This window comes from Carassius gibelio, chromosome B5, assembly GCF_023724105.1.
Source record: "Carassius gibelio isolate Cgi1373 ecotype wild population from Czech Republic chromosome B5, carGib1.2-hapl.c, whole genome shotgun sequence".
Taxonomy (NCBI): domain Eukaryota; kingdom Metazoa; phylum Chordata; class Actinopteri; order Cypriniformes; family Cyprinidae; genus Carassius; species Carassius gibelio.
Window position 1 is genome coordinate 7,512,214 of NC_068400.1, and position 19,774 is coordinate 7,531,987.

Below are 19,774 nucleotides of genomic sequence, written 5' to 3' on the forward strand. Positions count from 1 at the left end.
TGCCTTATTTATTAGACAACTGGACCTTTTCTCTGATTAAGCCTGAGGTATTCATTAACATTCTGATGCAAGCTAAATTGAAAGTTATTTCAAAAAATGCCAGTTCTATGCTAATTCTTGTGTATATAGTAAAAGTTCACCATTGAATTTCTTTCTTGCAATGCCAGCTGAAATGCAACTCTTGAATGATGACCCAAGTGGGACTCGAACCCACAATCCTCAGCTCCGAAGGCTGATGCCTTATCCATTAGGCCACTGGGCCTCGTTCACTGGTGAACCCAGAGGCATTGACACACAGTCATAAACAAACTAAAAGCGATATCATGACATTGCCAGTTCTATGCTAATTCTTATGTCTACAATGAAGATATCGTCCTTGAATTTCTGTCTTGCACTGCCAGCTTAAATGCAATTCTTGAAAGATGACCCAGGTGGGATTCGAACCCAGAGTCATTGACAGACAGTCAGAAACAAACTAAACTGAAAGCAATATCATTAAATTTCCCGTTCTATGCTAATTCTTGGGGATATAGTGTCATATTGAAGTTATCATCCTGAAATGTCTTGCATAGCCCACTTAAATGAAAGCCCTCAAAGATGACCCAGGTGGGACTTGAACCCACAATTCCCAGCTAATTTAATTCACAACCCCCAGCTCCGAAGGTTGATGCCTTATTTATTAGACAACTGGACCTTTTCTCTGATTAAGCCTGAGGTATTCATTAACATTCTGATGCAAGCTAAATTGAAAGTTATTTCAAAAAATGCCAGTTCTATGCTAATTCTTGTGTATATAGTAAAAGTTCACCATTGAATTTCTTTCTTGCAATGCCAGCTGAAATGCAACTCTTGAATGATGACCCAAGTGGGACTCGAACCCACAATCCTCAGCTCCGAAGGCTGATGCCTTATCCATTAGTCCACTGGGCCTCGTTCACTGGTGAACCCAGAGGCATTGACACACAGTCATAAACAAACTAAAAGCGATATCATGACATTGCCAGTTCTATGCTAATTCTTATGTCTACAATGAAGATATCGTCCTTGAATTTCTGTCTTGCACTGCCAGCTTAAATGCTGATGCCTTATCCATTAGGCCACTGGGCCTCGTTCACTGATGAATCAAGAGGCATTGACACACAGTCATAAACAAACTAAAAGCAATATCATGAAATTACCAGTTCTATTCTAATTCTTGTGTCTACAGTGAAGTTATAGTCCTTGAATTTCTTTCTTGCACTGCCAGCTTAAATGCAACGCTTGAAAGACGACCCAGGTGGGACTCGAACCCACAATCCTCAGCTCCGAAGGCTGATGCCTTATCCATTAGGCCACTGGGCCTCGTTCACTGGTGAACCCAGAGGCATTGACACATAGTCATAAACAAACTAAAAGCGATATCATGACATTGGGATTCGAACCCAGAGTCATTGACAGACAGTCAGAAACAAACAAAACTGAAAGCAATATCATGAAATTGCCAGTTCTACGCTAATTCTTGGGGCTATAGTGTCATATTGAAGTTATCATCCTGAAATTTCTTGCATAGCCCACTTAAATGAAAGCCCTGGAAGACGACCGAGGTGGGACTTGAACCCACAATTCCCAGCTCCTGAGGCTGATGCCTTATCCATTAGGCCAATGGGCCACATCTGTTAGTGAACCCAGAGGCATTACAGAAAGTCTTATCCGAAGCTGATCTGAGTGAGATTTCAGAAAATTCCCTGTTCTATGATAATTCTCATGACTTGAACCCACAATCTTCAGCTCTGAAGGTTGATGCTTTATCCGTTTGGCCACTGGGTATTTTCCAACAAGCCCACACAGAGGCATTTACAGACCGTCTTATCCAAGCTGAACTGAGTGAGTTTTCAGAAATTTGCCAATTTTATGATTAATCTTGTGGCTATAGTGTCATATTGAAGTTATCGTCCTAGAATTTCTTCCTTGCACTGCCAACATAAACACCAACCTTGAAAGATGAACCCACAATCCTCAGCTCTGAAGACCGATGCATTAGGCCACTGGGCCTTGTTCACTGGTGAACCCAGAGGCATTGACAGACAGTCAGAAACAAACTAAACTGAAAGAGTTTTCATGAAATTGCTAGTTCTCATGTTCCGTTGGCAGTTCTATGCTAACTCTCATGTTCCTTTGTCACAGCTATTGTGTCTCCTTGCACTTAACATCCTGGTACCTGTTGCGCAGCCAACTTAATTCTAACCTCTCATTGACGACTCAGGTGGTAATTTAATTCACAACCCCCAGCTCCGAAGGTTGATGCCTTATTTATTAGACAACTGGACCTTTTCTCTGATTAAGCCTGAGGTATTCATTAACATTCTGATGCAAGCTAAATTGAAAGTTATTTCAAAAAATGCCAGTTCTATGCTAATTCTTGTGTATATAGTAAAAGTTCACCATTGAATTTCTTTCTTGCAATGCCAGCTGAAATGCAACTCTTGAATGATGACCCAAGTGGGACTCGAACCCACAATCCTCAGCTCCGAAGGCTGATGCCTTATCCATTAGGCCACTGGGCCTCGTTCACTGGTGATCCCAGAGGCATTGACACACAGTCATAAACAAACTAAAAGCGATATCATGACATTGCCAGTTCTATGCTAATTCTTATGTCTACAATGAAGATATCGTCCTTGAATTTCTGTCTTGCACTGCCAGCTTAAATGCAATTCTTGAAAGATGACCCAGGTGGGATTCGAACCCAGAGTCATTGACAGACAGTCAGAAACAAACTAAACTGAAAGCAATATCATTAAATTTCCCGTTCTATGCTAATTCTTGGGGATATAGTGTCATATTGAAGTTATCATCCTGAAATGTCTTGCATAGCCCACTTAAATGAAAGCCCTCAAAGATGACCCAGGTGGGACTTGAACCCACAATTCCCAGCTCCGGAGGCTGATGCCTTATCCATTAGGCCACTGGGCCTCGTTCACTGATGAATCAAGAGGCATTGACACACAGTCACAAACAAACTAAAAGCAATATCATGAAATTACCAGTTCTATTCTAATTCTTGTGTCTACAGTGAAGTTATAGTCCTTGAATTTCTTTCTTGCACTGCCAGCTTAAATGCAACGCTTGAAAGACTACCCAGGTGGGACTCGAACCCACAATACTCAGCTCCGAAGGCTGATGCCTTATCCATTAGGCCACTGGGCCTCTTTCACTGGTGAACCCAGAGGCATTGACACATAGTCATAAACAAACTAAAAGCGATATCATGACATTGGGATTCGAACCCAGAGTCATTGACAGACAGTCAGAAACAAACTAAACTGAAAGCAATATCATGAAATTGCCAGTTCTACGCTAATTCTTGGGGCTATAGTGTCATATTGAAGTTATCATCCTGAAATTTCTTGCATAGCCCACTTAAATGAAAGCCCTGGAAGACGACCGAGGTGGGACTTGAACCCACAATTCCCAGCTCCTGAGGCTGATGCCTTATCCATTAGGCCAATGGGCCACATCTGTTAGTGAACCCAGAGGCATTACAGAAAGTCTTATCCGAAGCTGATCTGAGTGAGATTTCAGAAAATTCCCTGTTCTATGATAATTCTCATGACTTGAACCCACAATCTTCAGCTCTGAAGGTTGATGCTTTATCCGTTTGGCCACTGGGTATTTTCCAACAAGCCCACACAGAGGCATTTACAGACCGTCTTATCCAAGCTGAACTGAGTGAGTTTTCAGAAATTTGCCAATTTTATGATTAATCTTGTGGCTATAGTGTCATATTGACATTATCGTCCTAGAATTTCTTCCTTGCACTGCCAACATAAACACCAACCTTGAAAGATGAACCCACAATCCTCAGCTCTGAAGACCGATGCATTAGGCCACTGGGCCTTGTTCACTGGTGAACCCAGAGGCATTGACAGACAGTCAGAAACAAACTAAACTGAAAGAGTTTTCATGAAATTGCTAGTTCTCATGTTCCGTTGGCAGTTCTATGCTAACTCTCATGTTCCTTTGTCACAGCTATTGTGTCTCCTTGCACTTATCATCCTGGTACCTGTTGCGCAGCCAACTTAAATCTAACCTCTCATTGACGACTCAGGTGGTAATTTAATTCACAACCCCCAGCTCCGAAGGTTGATGCCTTATTTATTAGACAACTGGACCTTTTCTCTGATTAAGCCTGAGGTATTCATTAACATTCTGATGCAAGCTAAATTGAAAGTTATTTCAAAAAATGCCAGTTCTATGCTAATTCTTGTGTCTATAGTAAAAGTTCACCATTGAATTTCTTTCTTGCAATCCCAGCGGAAATGCAACTCTTGAATGATGACCCAAGTGGGACTCGAACCCACAATCCTCAGCTCCGAAGGCTGATGCCTTCTCCATTAGGCCACTGGGCCTGGTTCACTGGTAAATAAAGAGGCATTGACAGACAGTCATAAACAAACTAAAAGCAATATCATGAAATTGCCAGTTCTATTCTAATTCTTGTGTCTACAGTGAAGTTATCGTCCTTGAATTTCTTTCTTGCACTGCCAGCTTAAATGCAACGCTTGAAAGATGACCCAGGTGGGACTCGAACCCACAATCCTCAGCTCCGAAGGCTGATGCCTTATCCATTAGGCCACTGGGCCTCGTTCACTGGTGAACCCAGAGGCATTGACACACAGTCATAAACAAACTAAAAGCGATATCATGACATTGGGATTCGAACCCAGAGTCATTGACAGACAGTCAGAAACAAACTAAACTGAAAGCAATATCATGAAATTGCCAGTTATATGCTAATTCTTGGGGCTATAGTGTCATATTGAAGTTATCATCCTGAAATTTCTTGCATAGCCCAATTAAAGGAAAGCCCTGAAAGACGACCCAGGTGGGACTTGAACCCACAATTCCCAGCTCCGGAGGCTGATGCCTTATCCTTTAGGCCACTGGGCCTCGTTCACTGATGAATCAAGAGGCATTGACAGACAGTCATAAACAAACTAAAAGCAATATCATGAAATTGCCAGTTCTATTCTAATTCTTGTGTCTACAGTGAAGTTATCGTCCTTGAATTTCTTTCTTGCACTGCCAGCTTAAATGCAACGCTTGAAAGATGACCCAGGTGGGACTCGAACCCACAATCCTCAGCTCCGAAGGCTGATGCCTTATCCATTAGGCCACTGGGCCTCGCTCACTGGTAAACCCAGAGGCATTGACACACAGTCATAAACAAACTAAAAGCGATATCATGACATTGGGATTCGAACCCAGAGTCATTGACAGACAGTCAGAAACAAACTAAACTGAAAGCAATATCATGAAATTGCCAGTTCTATGCTAATTCTTGGGGCTATAGTGTCATATTGAAGTTATCATCCTGAAATTTCTTGCATAGCCCACTTAAAGGAAAGCCCTGAAAGACGACCCAGGTGGGACTTGAACCCACAATTCCCAGCTCCGGAGGCTGATGCCTTATCCATTAGGCCAATGGGCCACATCTGTTAGTGAACCCAGAGGCATTACAGAAAGTCTTATCCGAAGCTGATCTGAGTGAGATTTCAGAAAATTCCCTGTTCTATGATAATTCTTATGACTTGAACCCACAATCTTCAGCTCTGAAGGTTGATGCTTTATCCGTTTGGCCACTGGGTATTTTCCAACAAGCCCACACAGAGGCATTTACAGACCGTCTTATCCAAGCTGAACTGAGTGAGTTTTCAGAAATTTGCCAATTTTATGATTAATCTTGTGGCTATAGTGACATATTGACGTTATCGTCCTAGAATTTCTTCCTTGCACTGCCAACATAAACACCAACCTTGAAAGATGAACCCACAATCCTCAGCTCTGAAGACCGATGCATTAGGCCACTGGGCCTTGTTCACTGGTGAACCCAGAGGCATTGACAGACAGTCAGAAACAAACTAAACTGAAAGAGTTTTCATGAAATTGCTAGTTCTCATGTTCCGTTGGCAGTTCTATGCTAACTCTCATGTTCCTTTGTCACAGCTATTGTGTCTCCTTGCACTTAACATCCTGGTACCTGTTGCGCAGCCAACTTAAATCTAACCTCTCATTGACGACTCAGGTGGTAATTTAATTCACAACCCCCAGCTCCGAAGGTTGATGTCTTATTTATTAGACAACTGGACCTTTTCTCTGATTAAGCCTGAGGTATTCATTAACATTCTGATGCAAGCTAAATTGAAAGTTATTTCAAAAAATGCCAGTTCTATGCTAATTCTTGTGTCTATAGTAAAAGTTCACCATTGAATTTCTTTCTTGCAATGCCAGCGGAAATGCAACTCTTGAATGATGACCCAAGTGGGACTCGAACCCACAATCCTCAGCTCCGAAGGCTGATGCCTTCTCCATTAGGCCACTAGGCCTGGTTCACTGGTAAATAAAGAGGCATTGACAGACAGTCATAAACAAACTAAAAGCAATATCATGAAATTGCCAGTTCTATTCTAATTCTTGTGTCTACAGTGAATTTATCGTCCTTGAATTTCTTTCTTGCACTGCCAGCTTAAATGCAACGCTTGAAAGATGACCCAGGTGGAACTCAAACCCACAATCCTCAGCTCCGAAGGCTGATGCCTTATCCATTAGGCCACTGGGCCTCGTTCACTGGTGAACCCAGAGGCATTGACACACAGTCATAAACAAACTAAAAGCGATATCATGACATTGGGATTCGAACCCAGAGTCATTGACAGACAGTCAGAAACAAACTAAACTGAAAGCAATATCATGAAATTGCCAGTTCTATGCTAATTCTTGGGGCTATAGTGTCATATTGAAGTTATCATCCTGAAATTTCTTGCATAGCCCACTTAAAGGAAAGCCCTGAAAGACGACCCAGGTGGGACTTGAACCCACAATTCCCAGCTCCGGAGGCTGATGCCTTAACCATTAGGCCAATGGGCCACATCTGTTAGTGAACCCAGAGGCATTACAGAAAGTCTTATCCGAAGCTGATCTGAGTGAGATTTCAGAAAATTCCCTGTTCTATGATAATTCTCATGACTTGAACCCACAATCTTCAGCTCTGAAGGTTGATGCTTTATCCGTTTGGCCACTAGGTATTTTCCAACAAGCCCACACAGAGGCATTTACAGACCGTCTTATCCAAGCTGAACTGAGTGAGTTTGCCAAGTTCAATATCATTAAATTTCCCGTTCTATGCTAATTCTTGGGGATATAGTGTCATATTGAAGTTATCATCCTGAAATGTCTTGCATAGCCCACTTAAATGAAAGCCCTCAAAGATGACCCAGGTGGGACTTGAACCCACAATTCCCAGCTCCGGAGGCTGATGCCTTATCCATTAGGCCACTGGGCCTCGTTCACTGATGAATCAAGAGGCATTGACACACAGTCATAAACAAACTAAAAGCAATATCATGAAATTACCAGTTCTATTCTAATTCTTGTGTCTACAGTGAAGTTATAGTCCTTGAATTTCTTTCTTGCACTGCCAGCTTAAATGCAACGCTTGAAAGACGACCCAGGTGGGACTCGAACCCACAATCCTCAGCTCCGAAGGCTGATGCCTTATCCATTAGGCCACTGGGCCTCGTTCACTGGTGAACCCAGAGGCATTGACACATAGTCATAAACAAACTAAAAGCGATATCATGACATTGGGATTCGAACCCAGAGTCATTGACAGACAGTCAGAAACAAACTAAACTGAAAGCAATATCATGAAATTGCCAGTTCTACGCTAATTCTTGGGGCTATAGTGTCATATTGAAGTTATCATCCTGAAATTTCTTGCATAGCCCACTTAAATGAAAGCCCTGAAAGACGACCGAGGTGGGACTTGAACCCACAATTCCCAGCTCCTGAGGCTGATGCCTTATCCATTAGGCCAATGGGCCACATCTGTTAGTGAACCCAGAGGCATTACAGAAAGTCTTATCCGAAGCTGATCTGAGTGATATTTCAGAAAATTCCCTGTTCTATGATAATTCTCATGACTTGAACCCACAATCTTCAGCTCTGAAGGTTGATGCTTTATCCGTTTGGCCACTGGGTATTTTCCAACAAGCCCACACAGAGGCATTTACAGACCGTCTTATTCAAGCTGAACTGAGTGAGTTTTCAGAAATTTGCCAATTTTATGATTAATCTTGTGGCTATAGTGTCATATTGACATTATCGTCCTAGAATTTCTTCCTTGCACTGCCAACATAAACACCAACCTTGAAAGATGAACCCACAATCCTCAGCTCTGAAGACCGATGCATTAGGCCACTGGGCCTTGTTCACTGGTGAACCCAGAGGCATTGACAGACAGTCAGAAACAAACTAAACTGAAAGAGTTTTCATGAAATTGCTAGTTCTCATGTTCCGTTGGCAGTTCTATGCTAACTCTCATGTTCCTTTGTCACAGCTATTGTGTCTCCTTGCACTTATCATCCTGGTACCTGTTGCGCAGCCAACTTAAATCTAACCTCTCATTGACGACTCAGGTGGTAATTTAATTCACAACCCCCAGCTTCGAAGGTTGATGCCTTATTTATTAGACAACTGGACCTTTTCTCTGATTAAGCCTGAGGTATTCATTAACATTCTGATGCAAGCTAAATTGAAAGTTATTTCAAAAAATGCCAGTTCTATGCTAATTCTTGTGTCTATAGTAAAAGTTCACCATTGAATTTCTTTCTTGCAATCCCAGCGGAAATGCAACTCTTGAATGATGACCCAAGTGGGACTCGAACCCACAATCCTCAGCTCCGAAGGCTGATGCCTTCTCCATTAGGCCACTGGGCCTGGTTCACTGGTAAATAAAGAGGCATTGACAGACAGTCATAAACAAACTAAAAGCAATATCATGAAATTGCCAGTTCTATTCTAATTCTTGTGTCTACAGTGAAGTTATCGTCCTTGAATTTCTTTCTTGCACTGCCAGCTTAAATGCAACGCATGAAAGATGACCCAGGTGGGACTCGAACCCACAATCCTCAGCTCCGAAGGCTGATGCCTTATCCATTAGGCCACTGGGCCTCGTTCACTGGTAAACCCAGAGGCATTGACACACAGTCATAAACAAACTAAAAGCGATATCATGACATTGGGATTCGAACCCAGAGTCATTGACAGACAGTCAGAAACAAACTAAACTGAAAGCAATATCATGAAATTGCCAGTTCTATGCTAATTCTTGGGGCTATAGTGTCATATTGAAGTTATCATCCTGAAATTTCTTGCATAGCCCACTTAAAGGAAAGCCCTGAAAGACCCCCCAGGTGGGACTTGAACCCACAATTCCCAGCTCCGGAGGCTGATGCCTTATCCATTAGGCCAATGGGCCACATCTGTTAGTGAACCCAGAGGCATTACAGAAAGTCTTATCCGAAGCTGATCTGAGTGAGATTTCAGAAAATTCCCTGTTCTATGATAATTCTCATGACTTGAACCCACAATCTTCAGCTCTGAAGGTTGATGCTTTATCCGTTTGGCCACTGGGTATTTTCCAACAAGCCCACACAGAGGCATTTACAGACCGTCTTATCCAAGCTGAACTGAGTGAGTTTGCCAAGTTCAATATCATTAAATTTCCCGTTCTATGCTAATTCTTGGGGATATAGTGTCATATTGAAGTTATCATCCTGAAATGTCTTGCATAGCCCACTTAAATGAAAGCCCTCAAAGATGACCCAGGTGGGACTTGAACCCACAATTCCCAGCTCCGGAGGCTGATGCCTTATCCATTAGGCCACTGGGCCTCGTTCACTGATGAATCAAGAGGCATTGACACACAGTCATAAACAAACTAAAAGCAATATCATGAAATTACCAGTTCTATTCTAATGTCTACAGTGAAGTTATAGTACTTGAATTTCTTTCTTGCACTGCCAGCTTAAATGCAACACTTGAAAGACGACCCAGGTGGGACTCGAACCCACAATCCTCAGCTCCGAAGGCTGATGCCTTATCCATTAGGCCACTGGGCCTCGTTCACTGGTGAACCCAGAGGCATTGACACATAGTCATAAACAAACTAAAAGCGATATCATGACATTGGGATTCGAACCCAGAGTCATTGACAGACAGTCAGAAACAAACTAAACTGAAAGCAATATCATGAAATTGCCAGTTCTACGCTAATTCTTGGGGCTATAGTGTCATATTGAAGTTATCATCCTGAAATTTCTTGCATAGCCCACTTAAATGAAAGCCCTGAAAGACGACCGAGGTGGGACTTGAACCCACAATTCCCAGCTCCTGAGGCTGATGCCTTATCCATTAGGCCAATGGGCCACATCTGTTAGTGAACCCAGAGGCATTACAGAAAGTCTTATCCGAAGCTGATCTGAGTGATATTTCAGAAAATTCCCTGTTCTATGATAATTCTCATGACTTGAACCCACAATCTTCAGCTCTGAAGGTTGATGCTTTATCCGTTTGGCCACTGGGTATTTTCCAACAAGCCCACACAGAGGCATTTACAGACCGTCTTATCCAAGCTGAACTGAGTGAGTTTTCAGAAATTTGCCAATTTTATGATTAATCTTGTGGCTATAGTGTCATATTGACATTATCGTCCTAGAATTTCTTCCTTGCACTGCCAACATAAACACCAACCTTGAAAGATGAACCCACAATCCTCAGCTCTGAAGACCGATGCATTAGGCCACTGGGCCTTGTTCACTGGTGAACCCAGAGGCATTGACAGACAGTCAGAAACAAACTAAACTGAAAGAGTTTTCATGAAATTGCTAGTTCTCATGTTCCGTTGGCAGTTCTATGCTAACTCTCATGTTCCTTTGTCACAGCTATTGTGTCTCCTTGCACTTATCATCCTGGTACCTGTTGCGCAGCCAACTTAAATCTAACCTCTCATTGACGACTCAGGTGGTAATTTAATTCACAACCCCCAGCTTCGAAGGTTGATGCCTTATTTATTAGACAACTGGACCTTTTCTCTGATTAAGCCTGAGGTATTCATTAACATTCTGATGCAAGCTAAATTGAAAGTTATTTCAAAAAATGCCAGTTCTATGCTAATTCTTGTGTCTATAGTAAAAGTTCACCATTGAATTTCTTTCTTGCAATCCCAGCGGAAATGCAACTCTTGAATGATGACCCAAGTGGGACTCGAACCCACAATCCTCAGCTCCGAAGGCTGATGCCTTCTCCATTAGGCCACTGGGCCTGGTTCACTGGTAAATAAAGAGGCATTGACAGACAGTCATAAACAAACTAAAAGCAATATCATGAAATTGCCAGTTCTATTCTAATTCTTGTGTCTACAGTGAAGTTATCGTCCTTGAATTTCTTTCTTGCACTGCCAGCTTAAATGCAACGCTTGAAAGATGACCCAGGTGGAACTCAAACCCACAATCCTCAGCTCCGAAGGCTGACGCCTTATCCATTAGGCCACTGGGCCTCGTTCACTGGTGAACCCAGAGGCATTGACACACAGTCATAAACAAACTAAAAGCGATATCATGACATTGGGATTCGAACCCAGAGTCATTGACAGACAGTCAGAAACAAACTAAACTGAAAGCAATATCATGAAATTGCCAGTTCTATGCTAATTCTTGGGGCTATAGTGTCATATTGAAGTTATCATCCTGAAATTTATTGCATAGCCCACTTAAATGAAAGCCCTGGAAGACGACCGAGGTGGGACTTGAACCCACAATTCCCAGCTCCTGAGGCTGATGCCTTATCCATTAGGCCAATGGGCCACATCTGTTAGTGAACCCAGAGGCATTACAGAAAGTCTTATCCGAAGCTGATCTGAGTGAGATTTCAGAAAATTCCCTGTTCTATGATAATTCTCATGACTTGAACCCACAATCTTCAGCTCTGAAGGTTGATGCTTTATCCGTTTGGCCACTGGGTATTTTCCAACAAGCCCACACAGAGGCATTTACAGACCGTCTTATCCAAGCTGAACTGAGTGAGTTTTCAGAAATTTGCCAATTTTATGATTAATCTTGTGGCTATAGTGACATATTGACGTTATCGTCCTAGAATTTCTTCCTTGCACTGCCAACATAAACACCAACCTTGAAAGATGAACCCACAATCCTCAGCTCTGAAGACCGATGCATTAGGCCACTGGGCCTTGTTCACTGGTGAACCCAGAGGCATTGACAGACAGTCAGAAACAAACTAAACTGAAAGAGTTTTCATGAAATTGCTAGTTCTCATGTTCCGTTGGCAGTTCTATGCTAACTCTCATGTTCCTTTGTCACAGCTATTGTGTCTCCTTGCACTTAACATCCTGGTACCTGTTGCGCAGCCAACTTAAATCTAACCTCTCATTGACGACTCAGGTGGTAATTTAATTCACAACCCCCAGCTCCGAAGGTTGATGTCTTATTTATTAGACAACTGGACCTTTTCTCTGATTAAGCCTGAGGTATTCATTAACATTCTGATGCAAGCTAAATTGAAAGTTATTTCAAAAAATGCCAGTTCTATGCTAATTCTTGTGTCTATAGTAAAAGTTCACCATTGAATTTCTTTCTTGCAATGCCAGCGGAAATGCAACTCTTGAATGATGACCCAAGTGGGACTCGAACCCACAATCCTCAGCTCCGAAGGCTGATGCCTTCTCCATTAGGCCACTAGGCCTGGTTCACTGGTAAATAAAGAGGCATTGACAGACAGTCATAAACAAACTAAAAGCAATATCATGAAATTGCCAGTTCTATTCTAATTCTTGTGTCTACAGTGAATTTATCGTCCTTGAATTTCTTTCTTGCACTGCCAGCTTAAATGCAACGCTTGAAAGATGACCCAGGTGGAACTCAAACCCACAATCCTCAGCTCCGAAGGCTGATGCCTTATCCATTAGGCCACTGGGCCTCGTTCACTGGTGAACCCAGAGGCATTGACACACAGTCATAAACAAACTAAAAGCGATATCATGACATTGGGATTCGAACCCAGAGTCATTGACAGACAGTCAGAAACAAACTAAACTGAAAGCAATATCATGAAATTGCCAGTTCTATGCTAATTCTTGGGGCTATAGTGTCATATTGAAGTTATCATCCTGAAATTTCTTGCATAGCCCACTTAAAGGAAAGCCCTGAAAGACGACCCAGGTGGGACTTGAACCCACAATTCCCAGCTCCGGAGGCTGATGCCTTAACCATTAGGCCAATGGGCCACATCTGTTAGTGAACCCAGAGGCATTACAGAAAGTCTTATCCGAAGCTGATCTGAGTGAGATTTCAGAAAATTCCCTGTTCTATGATAATTCTCATGACTTGAACCCACAATCTTCAGCTCTGAAGGTTGATGCTTTATCCGTTTGGCCACTAGGTATTTTCCAACAAGCCCACACAGAGGCATTTACAGACCGTCTTATCCAAGCTGAACTGAGTGAGTTTGCCAAGTTCAATATCATTAAATTTCCCGTTCTATGCTAATTCTTGGGGATATAGTGTCATATTGAAGTTATCATCCTGAAATGTCTTGCATAGCCCACTTAAATGAAAGCCCTCAAAGATGACCCAGGTGGGACTTGAACCCACAATTCCCAGCTCCGGAGGCTGATGCCTTATCCATTAGGCCACTGGGCCTCGTTCACTGATGAATCAAGAGGCATTGACACACAGTCATAAACAAACTAAAAGCAATATCATGAAATTACCAGTTCTATTCTAATTCTTGTGTCTACAGTGAAGTTATAGTCCTTGAATTTCTTTCTTGCACTGCCAGCTTAAATGCAACGCTTGAAAGACGACCCAGGTGGGACTCGAACCCACAATCCTCAGCTCCGAAGGCTGATGCCTTATCCATTAGGCCACTGGGCCTCGTTCACTGGTGAACCCAGAGGCATTGACACATAGTCATAAACAAACTAAAAGCGATATCATGACATTGGGATTCGAACCCAGAGTCATTGACAGACAGTCAGAAACAAACTAAACTGAAAGCAATATCATGAAATTGCCAGTTCTACGCTAATTCTTGGGGCTATAGTGTCATATTGAAGTTATCATCCTGAAATTTCTTGCATAGCCCACTTAAATGAAAGCCCTGAAAGACGACCGAGGTGGGACTTGAACCCACAATTCCCAGCTCCTGAGGCTGATGCCTTATCCATTAGGCCAATGGGCCACATCTGTTAGTGAACCCAGAGGCATTACAGAAAGTCTTATCCGAAGCTGATCTGAGTGATATTTCAGAAAATTCCCTGTTCTATGATAATTCTCATGACTTGAACCCACAATCTTCAGCTCTGAAGGTTGATGCTTTATCCGTTTGGCCACTGGGTATTTTCCAACAAGCCCACACAGAGGCATTTACAGACCGTCTTATCCAAGCTGAACTGAGTGAGTTTTCAGAAATTTGCCAATTTTATGATTAATCTTGTGGCTATAGTGTCATATTGATATTATCGTCCTAGAATTTCTTCCTTGCACTGCCAACATAAACACCAACCTTGAAAGATGAACCCACAATCCTCAGCTCTGAAGACCGATGCATTAGGCCACTGGGCCTTGTTCACTGGTGAACCCAGAGGCATTGACAGACAGTCAGAAACAAACTAAACTGAAAGAGTTTTCATGAAATTGCTAGTTCTCATGTTCCGTTGGCAGTTCTATGCTAACTCTCATGTTCCTTTGTCACAGCTATTGTGTCTCCTTGCACTTATCATCCTGGTACCTGTTGCGCAGCCAACTTAAATCTAACCTCTCATTGACGACTCAGGTGGTAATTTAATTCACAACCCCCAGCTTCGAAGGTTGATGCCTTATTTATTAGACAACTGGACCTTTTCTCTGATTAAGCCTGAGGTATTCATTAACATTCTGATGCAAGCTAAATTGAAAGTTATTTCAAAAAATGCCAGTTCTATGCTAATTCTTGTGTCTATAGTAAAAGTTCACCATTGAATTTCTTTCTTGCAATCCCAGCGGAAATGCAACTCTTGAATGATGACCCAAGTGGGACTCGAACCCACAATCCTCAGCTCCGAAGGCTGATGCCTTCTCCATTAGGCCACTGGGCCTGGTTCACTGGTAAATAAAGAGGCATTGACAGACAGTCATAAACAAACTAAAAGCAATATCATGAAATTGCCAGTTCTATTCTAATTCTTGTGTCTACAGTGAAGTTATCGTCCTTGAATTTCTTTCTTGCACTGCCAGCTTAAATGCAACGCATGAAAGATGACCCAGGTGGGACTCGAACCCACAATCCTCAGCTCCGAAGGCTGATGCCTTATCCATTAGGCCACTGGGCCTCGTTCACTGGTAAACCCAGAGGCATTGACACACAGTCATAAACAAACTAAAAGCGATATCATGACATTGGGATTCGAACCCAGAGTCATTGACAGACAGTCAGAAACAAACTAAACTGAAAGCAATATCATGAAATTGCCAGTTCTATGCTAATTCTTGGGGCTATAGTGTCATATTGAAGTTATCATCCTGAAATTTCTTGCATAGCCCACTTAAAGGAAAGCCCTGAAAGACCCCCCAGGTGGGACTTGAACCCACAATTCCCAGCTCCGGAGGCTGATGCCTTATCCATTAGGCCAATGGGCCACATCTGTTAGTGAACCCAGAGGCATTACAGAAAGTCTTATCCGAAGCTGATCTGAGTGAGATTTCAGAAAATTCCCTGTTCTATGATAATTCTCATGACTTGAACCCACAATCTTCAGCTCTGAAGGTTGATGCTTTATCCGTTTGGCCACTGGGTATTTTCCAACAAGCCCACACAGAGGCATTTACAGACCGTCTTATCCAAGCTGAACTGAGTGAGTTTGCCAAGTTCAATATCATTAAATTTCCCGTTCTATGCTAATTCTTGGGGATATAGTGTCATATTGAAGTTATCATCCTGAAATGTCTTGCATAGCCCACTTAAATGAAAGCCCTCAAAGATGACCCAGGTGGGACTTGAACCCACAATTCCCAGCTCCGGAGGCTGATGCCTTATCCATTAGGCCACTGGGCCTCGTTCACTGATGAATCAAGAGGCATTGACACACAGTCATAAACAAACTAAAAGCAATATCATGAAATTACCAGTTCTATTCTAATTCTTGTGTCTACAGTGAAGTTATAGTACTTGAATTTCTTTCTTGCACTGCCAGCTTAAATGCAACACTTGAAAGACGACCCAGGTGGGACTCGAACCCACAATCCTCAGCTCCGAAGGCTGATGCCTTATCCATTAGGCCACTGGGCCTCGTTCACTGGTGAACCCAGAGGCATTGACACATAGTCATAAACAAACTAAAAGCGATATCATGACATTGGGATTCGAACCCAGAGTCATTGACAGACAGTCAGAAACAAACTAAACTGAAAGCAATATCATGAAATTGCCAGTTCTACGCTAATTCTTGGGGCTATAGTGTCATATTGAAGTTATCATCCTGAAATTTCTTGCATAGCCCACTTAAATGAAAGCCCTGAAAGACGACCGAGGTGGGACTTGAACCCACAATTCCCAGCTCCTGAGGCTGATGCCTTATCCATTAGGCCAATGGGCCACATCTGTTAGTGAACCCAGAGGCATTACAGAAAGTCTTATCCGAAGCTGATCTGAGTGATATTTCAGAAAATTCCCTGTTCTATGATAATTCTCATGACTTGAACCCACAATCTTCAGCTCTGAAGGTTGATGCTTTATCCGTTTGGCCACTGGGTATTTTCCAACAAGCCCACACAGAGGCATTTACAGACCGTCTTATCCAAGCTGAACTGAGTGAGTTTTCAGAAATTTGCCAATTTTATGATTAATCTTGTGGCTATAGTGTCATATTCACATTATCGTCCTAGAATTTCTTCCTTGCACTGCCAACATAAACACCAACCTTGAAAGATGAACCCACAATCCTCAGCTCTGAAGACCGATGCATTAGGCCACTGGGCCTTGTTCACTGGTGAACCCAGAGGCATTGACAGACAGTCAGAAACAAACTAAACTGAAAGAGTTTTCATGAAATTGCTAGTTCTCATGTTCCGTTGGCAGTTCTATGCTAACTCTCATGTTCCTTTGTCACAGCTATTGTGTCTCCTTGCACTTATCATCCTGGTACCTGTTGTGCAGCCAACTTAAATCTAACCTCTCATTGACGACTCAGGTGGTAATTTAATTCACAACCCCCAGCTTCGAAGGTTGATGCCTTATTTATTAGACAACTGGACCTTTTCTCTGATTAAGCCTGAGGTATTCATTAACATTCTGATGCAAGCTAAATTGAAAGTTATTTCAAAAAATGCCAGTTCTATGCTAATTCTTGTGTCTATAGTAAAAGTTCACCATTGAATTTCTTTCTTGCAATCCCAGCGGAAATGCAACTCTTGAATGATGACCCAAGTGGGACTCGAACCCACAATCCTCAGCTCCGAAGGCTGATGCCTTCTCCATTAGGCCACTGGGCCTGGTTCACTGGTAAATAAAGAGGCATTGACAGACAGTCATAAACAAACTAAAAGCAATATCATGAAATTGCCAGTTCTATTCTAATTCTTGTGTCTACAGTGAAGTTATCGTCCTTGAATTTCTTTCTTGCACTGCCAGCTTAAATGCAACGCTTGAAAGATGACCCAGGTGGAACTCAAACCCACAATCCTCAGCTCCGAAGGCTGATGCCTTATCCATTAGGCCACTGGGCCTCGTTCACTGGTGAACCCAGAGGCATTGACACACAGTCATAAACAAACTAAAAGCGATATCATGACATTGGGATTCGAACCCAGAGTCATTGACAGACAGTCAGAAACAAACTAAACTGAAAGCAATATCATGAAATTGCCAGTTCTATGCTAATTCTTGGGGCTATAGTGTCATATTGAAGTTATCATCCTGAAATTTCTTGCATAGCCCACTTAAAGGAAAGCCCTGAAAGACGACCCATGTGGGACTTGAACCCACAATTCCCAGCTCCGGAGGCTGATGCCTTATCCATTAGGCCAATGGGCCACATCTGTTAGTGAACCCAGAGGCATTACAGAAAGTCTTATCCGAAGCTGATCTGAGTGAGATTTCAGAAAATTCCCTGTTCTATGATAATTCTCATGACTTGAACCCACAATCTTCAGCTCTGAAGGTTGATGCTTTATCCGTTTGGCCACTGGGTATTTTCCAACAAGCCCACACAGAGGCATTTACAGACCGTCTTATCCAAGCTGAACTGAGTGAGTTTTCAGAAATTTGCCAATTTTATGATTAATCTTGTGGCTATAGTGACATATTGACGTTATCGTCCTAGAATTTCTTCCTTGCACTGCCAACATAAACACCAACCTTGAAAGTTGAACCCACAATCCTCAGCTCTGAAGACCGATGCATTAGGCCACTGGGCCTTGTTCACTGGTGAACCCAGAGGCATTGACAGACAGTCAGAAACAAACTAAACTGAAAGAGTTTTCATGAAATTGCTAGTTCTCATGTTCCGTTGGCAGTTCTATGCTAACTCTCATGTTCCTTTGTCACAGCTATTGTGTCTCCTTGCACTTAACATCCTGGTACCTGTTGCGCAGCCAACTTAAATCTAACCTCTCATTGACGACTCAGGTGGTAATTTAATTCACAACCCCCAGCTCCGAAGGTTGATGTCTTATTTATTAGACAACTGGACCTTTTCTCTGATTAAGCCTGAGGTATTCATTAACATTCTGATGCAAGCTAAATTGAAAGTTATTTCAAAAAATGCCAGTTCTATGCTAATTCTTGTGTCTATAGTAAAAGTTCTCCATTGAATTTCTTTCTTGCAATGCCAGCGGAAATGCAACTCTTGAATGATGACCCAAGTGGGACTCGAACCCACAATCCTCAGCTCCGAAGGCTGATGCCTTCTCCATTAGGCCACTAGGCCTGGTTCACTGGTAAATAAAGAGGCATTGACAGACAGTCATAAACAAACTAAAAGCAATATCATGAAATTGCCAGTTCTATTCTAATTCTTGTGTCTACAGTGAATTTATCGTCCTTGAATTTCTTTCTTGCACTGCCAGCTTAAATGCAACGCTTGAAAGATGACCCAGGTGGAACTCAAACCCACAATCCTCAGCTCCGAAGGCTGATGCCTTATCCATTAGGCCACTGGGCCTCGTTCACTGGTGAACCCAGAGGCATTGACACACAGTCATAAACAAACTAAAAGCGATATCATGACATTGGGATTCGAACCCAGAGTCATTGACAGACAGTCAGAAACAAACTAAACTGAAAGCAATATCATGAAATTGCCAGTTCTATGCTAATTCTTGGGGCTATAGTGTCATATTGAAGTTATCATCCTGAAATTTCTTGCATAGCCCACTTAAAGGAAAGCCCTGAAAGACGACCCAGGTGGGACTTGAACCCACAATTCCCAGCTCCGGAGGCTGATGCCTTAACCATTAGGCCAATGGGCCACATCTGTTAGTGAACCCAGAGGCATTACAGAAAGTCTTATCCGAAGCTGATCTGAGTGAGATTTCAGAAAATTCCCTGTTCTATGATAATTCTCATGACTTGAACCCACAATCTTCAGCTCTGAAGGTTGATGCTTTATCCGTTTGGCCACTAGGTATTTTCCAACAAGCCCACACAGAGGCATTTACAGACCGTCTTATCCAAGCTGAACTGAGTGAGTTTGCCAAGTTCAATATCATTAAATTTCCCGTTCTATGCTAATTCTTGGGGATATAGTGTCATATTGAAGTTATCATCCTGAAATGTCTTGCATAGCCCACTTAAATGAAAGCCCTCAAAGATGACCCAGGTGGGACTTGAACCCACAATTCCCAGCTCCGGAGGCTGATGCCTTATCCATTAGGCCACTGGGCCTCGTTCACTGATGAATCAA

At 42.5% G+C, this 19,774-nt stretch overlaps 30 non-coding genes across 30 annotated transcripts; all 30 read right to left on the minus strand.

The window, feature by feature from the left end:
• Positions 1-189: 189 nt before the first annotated feature.
• trnar-ucg (transfer RNA arginine (anticodon UCG)) lies at positions 190-262 on the minus strand. Its single transcript has one exon. It is a non-coding gene; the product is annotated as a tRNA-Arg (tRNA).
• A 1,006-nt stretch (positions 263-1,268) lies between these two features.
• Positions 1,269-1,341, minus strand: trnar-ucg (transfer RNA arginine (anticodon UCG)). The gene has a single exon. It is a non-coding gene; the product is annotated as a tRNA-Arg (tRNA).
• Positions 1,342-2,470: 1,129 nt separating this feature from the next.
• trnar-ucg (transfer RNA arginine (anticodon UCG)) lies at positions 2,471-2,543 on the minus strand. Its single transcript has one exon. It is a non-coding gene; the product is annotated as a tRNA-Arg (tRNA).
• A 336-nt stretch (positions 2,544-2,879) lies between these two features.
• trnar-ccg (transfer RNA arginine (anticodon CCG)) lies at positions 2,880-2,952 on the minus strand. The gene has a single exon. It is a non-coding gene; the product is annotated as a tRNA-Arg (tRNA).
• A 1,363-nt stretch (positions 2,953-4,315) lies between these two features.
• Positions 4,316-4,388, minus strand: trnar-ucg (transfer RNA arginine (anticodon UCG)). The gene has a single exon. It is a non-coding gene; the product is annotated as a tRNA-Arg (tRNA).
• A 161-nt stretch (positions 4,389-4,549) lies between these two features.
• On the minus strand, positions 4,550-4,622 carry trnar-ucg (transfer RNA arginine (anticodon UCG)). The gene has a single exon. It is a non-coding gene; the product is annotated as a tRNA-Arg (tRNA).
• A 234-nt stretch (positions 4,623-4,856) lies between these two features.
• Positions 4,857-4,929, minus strand: trnar-ccg (transfer RNA arginine (anticodon CCG)). Its single transcript has one exon. It is a non-coding gene; the product is annotated as a tRNA-Arg (tRNA).
• Positions 4,930-5,090: 161 nt separating this feature from the next.
• Positions 5,091-5,163, minus strand: trnar-ucg (transfer RNA arginine (anticodon UCG)). Its single transcript has one exon. It is a non-coding gene; the product is annotated as a tRNA-Arg (tRNA).
• A 1,129-nt stretch (positions 5,164-6,292) lies between these two features.
• On the minus strand, positions 6,293-6,365 carry trnar-ucg (transfer RNA arginine (anticodon UCG)). The gene has a single exon. It is a non-coding gene; the product is annotated as a tRNA-Arg (tRNA).
• Positions 6,366-6,833: 468 nt separating this feature from the next.
• On the minus strand, positions 6,834-6,906 carry trnar-ccg (transfer RNA arginine (anticodon CCG)). Its single transcript has one exon. It is a non-coding gene; the product is annotated as a tRNA-Arg (tRNA).
• A 342-nt stretch (positions 6,907-7,248) lies between these two features.
• Positions 7,249-7,321, minus strand: trnar-ccg (transfer RNA arginine (anticodon CCG)). The gene has a single exon. It is a non-coding gene; the product is annotated as a tRNA-Arg (tRNA).
• A 161-nt stretch (positions 7,322-7,482) lies between these two features.
• On the minus strand, positions 7,483-7,555 carry trnar-ucg (transfer RNA arginine (anticodon UCG)). The gene has a single exon. It is a non-coding gene; the product is annotated as a tRNA-Arg (tRNA).
• A 1,129-nt stretch (positions 7,556-8,684) lies between these two features.
• On the minus strand, positions 8,685-8,757 carry trnar-ucg (transfer RNA arginine (anticodon UCG)). Its single transcript has one exon. It is a non-coding gene; the product is annotated as a tRNA-Arg (tRNA).
• Positions 8,758-8,918: 161 nt separating this feature from the next.
• trnar-ucg (transfer RNA arginine (anticodon UCG)) lies at positions 8,919-8,991 on the minus strand. Its single transcript has one exon. It is a non-coding gene; the product is annotated as a tRNA-Arg (tRNA).
• Positions 8,992-9,640: 649 nt separating this feature from the next.
• On the minus strand, positions 9,641-9,713 carry trnar-ccg (transfer RNA arginine (anticodon CCG)). The gene has a single exon. It is a non-coding gene; the product is annotated as a tRNA-Arg (tRNA).
• Positions 9,714-9,868: 155 nt separating this feature from the next.
• On the minus strand, positions 9,869-9,941 carry trnar-ucg (transfer RNA arginine (anticodon UCG)). Its single transcript has one exon. It is a non-coding gene; the product is annotated as a tRNA-Arg (tRNA).
• Positions 9,942-11,070: 1,129 nt separating this feature from the next.
• trnar-ucg (transfer RNA arginine (anticodon UCG)) lies at positions 11,071-11,143 on the minus strand. Its single transcript has one exon. It is a non-coding gene; the product is annotated as a tRNA-Arg (tRNA).
• Positions 11,144-12,506: 1,363 nt separating this feature from the next.
• On the minus strand, positions 12,507-12,579 carry trnar-ucg (transfer RNA arginine (anticodon UCG)). The gene has a single exon. It is a non-coding gene; the product is annotated as a tRNA-Arg (tRNA).
• A 468-nt stretch (positions 12,580-13,047) lies between these two features.
• trnar-ccg (transfer RNA arginine (anticodon CCG)) lies at positions 13,048-13,120 on the minus strand. Its single transcript has one exon. It is a non-coding gene; the product is annotated as a tRNA-Arg (tRNA).
• A 342-nt stretch (positions 13,121-13,462) lies between these two features.
• On the minus strand, positions 13,463-13,535 carry trnar-ccg (transfer RNA arginine (anticodon CCG)). The gene has a single exon. It is a non-coding gene; the product is annotated as a tRNA-Arg (tRNA).
• A 161-nt stretch (positions 13,536-13,696) lies between these two features.
• Positions 13,697-13,769, minus strand: trnar-ucg (transfer RNA arginine (anticodon UCG)). Its single transcript has one exon. It is a non-coding gene; the product is annotated as a tRNA-Arg (tRNA).
• A 1,129-nt stretch (positions 13,770-14,898) lies between these two features.
• Positions 14,899-14,971, minus strand: trnar-ucg (transfer RNA arginine (anticodon UCG)). The gene has a single exon. It is a non-coding gene; the product is annotated as a tRNA-Arg (tRNA).
• Positions 14,972-15,132: 161 nt separating this feature from the next.
• On the minus strand, positions 15,133-15,205 carry trnar-ucg (transfer RNA arginine (anticodon UCG)). Its single transcript has one exon. It is a non-coding gene; the product is annotated as a tRNA-Arg (tRNA).
• A 649-nt stretch (positions 15,206-15,854) lies between these two features.
• On the minus strand, positions 15,855-15,927 carry trnar-ccg (transfer RNA arginine (anticodon CCG)). The gene has a single exon. It is a non-coding gene; the product is annotated as a tRNA-Arg (tRNA).
• Positions 15,928-16,088: 161 nt separating this feature from the next.
• trnar-ucg (transfer RNA arginine (anticodon UCG)) lies at positions 16,089-16,161 on the minus strand. The gene has a single exon. It is a non-coding gene; the product is annotated as a tRNA-Arg (tRNA).
• A 1,129-nt stretch (positions 16,162-17,290) lies between these two features.
• Positions 17,291-17,363, minus strand: trnar-ucg (transfer RNA arginine (anticodon UCG)). Its single transcript has one exon. It is a non-coding gene; the product is annotated as a tRNA-Arg (tRNA).
• Positions 17,364-17,831: 468 nt separating this feature from the next.
• On the minus strand, positions 17,832-17,904 carry trnar-ccg (transfer RNA arginine (anticodon CCG)). The gene has a single exon. It is a non-coding gene; the product is annotated as a tRNA-Arg (tRNA).
• Positions 17,905-18,726: 822 nt separating this feature from the next.
• On the minus strand, positions 18,727-18,799 carry trnar-ucg (transfer RNA arginine (anticodon UCG)). The gene has a single exon. It is a non-coding gene; the product is annotated as a tRNA-Arg (tRNA).
• Positions 18,800-19,267: 468 nt separating this feature from the next.
• On the minus strand, positions 19,268-19,340 carry trnar-ccg (transfer RNA arginine (anticodon CCG)). The gene has a single exon. It is a non-coding gene; the product is annotated as a tRNA-Arg (tRNA).
• Positions 19,341-19,682: 342 nt separating this feature from the next.
• On the minus strand, positions 19,683-19,755 carry trnar-ccg (transfer RNA arginine (anticodon CCG)). Its single transcript has one exon. It is a non-coding gene; the product is annotated as a tRNA-Arg (tRNA).
• Positions 19,756-19,774: the final 19 nt, after the last annotated feature.